Genomic DNA, 3,080 nt, shown 5'->3' on the forward strand with positions numbered 1-3,080 from the left:
ATGATAAAATTGGCCAACACAGATCGGGCGTCAGTCGAGACTGCTGTGGAAGCAACGACAATTTCCTATGCCCATGCTTAATTGCTGTCACGTATTGTTCGGCAGCCGTCATAAAAAACAAAACCTGTTCACTAAGCACTATGAAAACTAATGGCATGACACTTGAAGGCTAGCTTGATGTAGCTCAATTATTTGTTTCCTTTTTCATAAAAATGGGCTCCATTGCGGCCGGTCAGCAAAACCTACAGCTACCGCAGTCCTGGACGCCGCTCCGAGAATTTTGCCGTCAATTCGGGACACTTGGAATGTTTATAAAATTCCATTTTATTAGGTCACTTGGTGCCGGCGATTATTAGGACCCTCCATCATATCCCTTCACATAAATGTCCTGTTTCTTCATATCGAATTAGGCGAAACCAGGTCGCACGTCGATTGTTCACTTTATCGACGATCTTATGCTCCTGAAACAGGTTCGCGGATCGTGGTCTTAAGCGGACATCTGCAGCCTTAGGAAGAAATTGGCACTGAAATTGACTATAATTCGTAAGGTGCCTCGATTTAACATTCGGAAAAAAATTAAGCTAAAAAAGATCAGTTTCTTAACTTTCGTGAAAATCTTGTACTATGCTTTGTGGTCTTAGGGGTAGAAGTTTCTCTAGTATTTCTATACCCCGTTTCAAATCAGTCATTGCGTACGGCATTGCAATTCAATCAGCACGTAAATGAGGTCAACGATCTAGGGCTCGTCTAGATTCGGGCCATCTTGGAACTATTGAAGGTCGTTCACACATCAAATTTTTCCAATGAACACGCTATTCTTACTGCCTCGATGTGATATACGCTCCCCGCCTGCTACCTAATGCGCTAATCAATGTTCGCATCCATTATGAACCAAATTGCATCTGATCCCCACCGCCGTCAGATTTCTCAAAAGTTTTTCAACTCAATAGAAAAAAAAATAATTCTATCATCTTGTAAACTAACCGGATTGGCAAGTACATACGAATTATTAGTGGGAAGGGCAAGGACTGGTGTCCTTCCTTTGAGTAGGCCATTTTCACACGAGAACATTTCATTCCTTCAATCGTAGAGGCTAATGGTCAGTCGAAACCGGCGGGCTGCCAAGGAGCCTCATTCCAGTATCAATAAGTACTTTTAGCCCACTAAATGAAGGCTCTGTTGGAGGAACTTCGTTGCCATTGTTATCTTATCATAAGAAGTGAACCATTAAGCTTGTAGATTATTAGTTATTCCCACAAAAAAAAAACATCGGTATAAGTTTATTCGCTTTAACGATCCGACAGTTAGGTCCCCCTCATTTGTACTCTACAGGTATACACGCTACTTGTGCACACAATGACGTCTATCTTCTTTATTAAAATGAACATTTAGCAAGTATACAACTAAGAAATATAAGAGCAATATTTAAATCTTGTTTTCCTCGCATAGAACAATTGGTGGCCTATATAACCTTATCGCTAACCGGTATAGTCCTATTATACCTTAGAGACGAAGAAACTGTTTTGAAGTTGGATTACGTGGAGCGTAAGAGCCCAATTAAAGAGCAAACCAAGCTAACACTGTCTATTAGTCTTTTTTGTTTCAATAAAACCTAGCCAAAAGGTCCTATTCTTCCTCTTTGAGTTTTTTTTTCTCGGAGCAAGCCGTTAAGTAGCCGTTCGTTATGAAACTTAGCATACGAACTCTTCGAACTGGTTTCACAGACTTAATTTTTTTAACTTTCCAATCTAATTTGCATTATACATGATCGTTTGTCATTCCGATAGAAACGTATTTCACTGCTGTAGAAATTTCGGGTACGAAAGGCTATCAAGTCTCGAGAAATAGTTGCGAGATTTCACAAGTGGCAAGTTGTAGCAGCAACGTCTAGCGAGTATAATGGACGACGAAAAGCCTCCAATTGTAACTTCTGCATTTTTACCGTCATGATTCTCGCGATATAAGATTCAAGGTTATCCTGCAACATAAATAAATAAGTTACCTCTGCTTAATGCGAAGTTCTCTTCGGCCATAACCGGTCAACTAGAAATGCCAAAGCTATAGCGAATAGCTTCAACATTGGCCACCCATTAGCTTCCGCAGCTGTACGTTCGCTTAAGAACGATGGCCCGCCACTTCAGTTCCTGGTATGGCCATCTGCAATTATCGTAAAGGATTAATTTTTGATCATAAGTTAAAACTCGCTTTATAAATAGGGATACAGCAAGGAAAAAAATAAGCATTTTTGCGGGCTCTCTCAGATGATGCGGCACCAATTTTCCCAGTTTATTTACCTTACATTAATTTAATTAGGATAAATAAGGATAGCAGCATTTTTGTCTACACCTGCCTGAGTGCCAATATTCGTACACCTTTAAATCCGCCTCCAACTCCAGCGCTGTTCTCAACTTCAAGCACCATTTTCATATTCAAAATAACCCTCTCGGATTTTTTTTTATTAAATTAAAATTTACGGTGTTTCTGGTGCCAAAGCTTCACAAGTAGATCCGGTTACAGAATTCCCACGGCCCGCTCATATAATTCCAGGCACTTGAACCACTCGAATTACCTTATTTTTCCTGGATATCTGCAAGTCACCCACTGAAGCTCGAGTGACCATATTTCACTGAACGCTCTTGGATTCTAAAAGGTATCTTTAATATAAAGGATAATGTCGCACCCTTATAAGGTAACGCCACCTTGAATCAATTTGCATATCGTATGGGCTGGGTTATGTCGCTGTGCTTCGATGAACTTAAATATTCCACAATCAAAAGAAATTTCAGGGGTATTTAGGTAAGATTCTTAATTCCAATGTTGAAATCGCGCTCCGAAGTGGTATATGAGCTTTGTAACATACTACGCCGGTGTTAAGTTGTTAAGCGCCCCTCATTTAGACCGAAAGTAGGCTCAAGAGAAATGAATATGGAGGAAATAAGGGCACGTACCGGAAGGAATGTGCCGTATCATACTTAAATGACATAAACTAGATGATACAGCGCAGAAATATTCTCTGACTGCATGTTAAAGACAAGATGGTACCTGCTGTGCTCTCGTACGTATGAAACGTTGTTTCATTA

The 3,080-nt window shown here is 40.2% G+C and overlaps 1 long non-coding RNA gene across 1 annotated transcript; it reads right to left on the reverse strand.

Annotated features, from left to right (window-relative positions):
• Positions 1–300: 300 nt before the first annotated feature.
• On the reverse strand, positions 301–1,557 carry LOC147751757 (uncharacterized). The gene is made up of 2 exons (XR_015315976.1): positions 1,004–1,557; positions 301–524 (listed from the first exon to the last, which is right to left on the reverse strand). It is a non-coding gene; the product is annotated as an uncharacterized LOC147751757 (long non-coding RNA).
• Between the last annotated feature and the right edge of the window lie 1,523 nt (positions 1,558–3,080).

The sequence above is a fragment of the Varroa jacobsoni genome, unplaced genomic scaffold (assembly GCF_002532875.2).
Source record: "Varroa jacobsoni isolate VJ856 unplaced genomic scaffold, vjacob_1.0 contig05587, whole genome shotgun sequence".
Classification (NCBI taxonomy): Eukaryota; Metazoa; Arthropoda; class Arachnida; order Mesostigmata; family Varroidae; genus Varroa; species Varroa jacobsoni.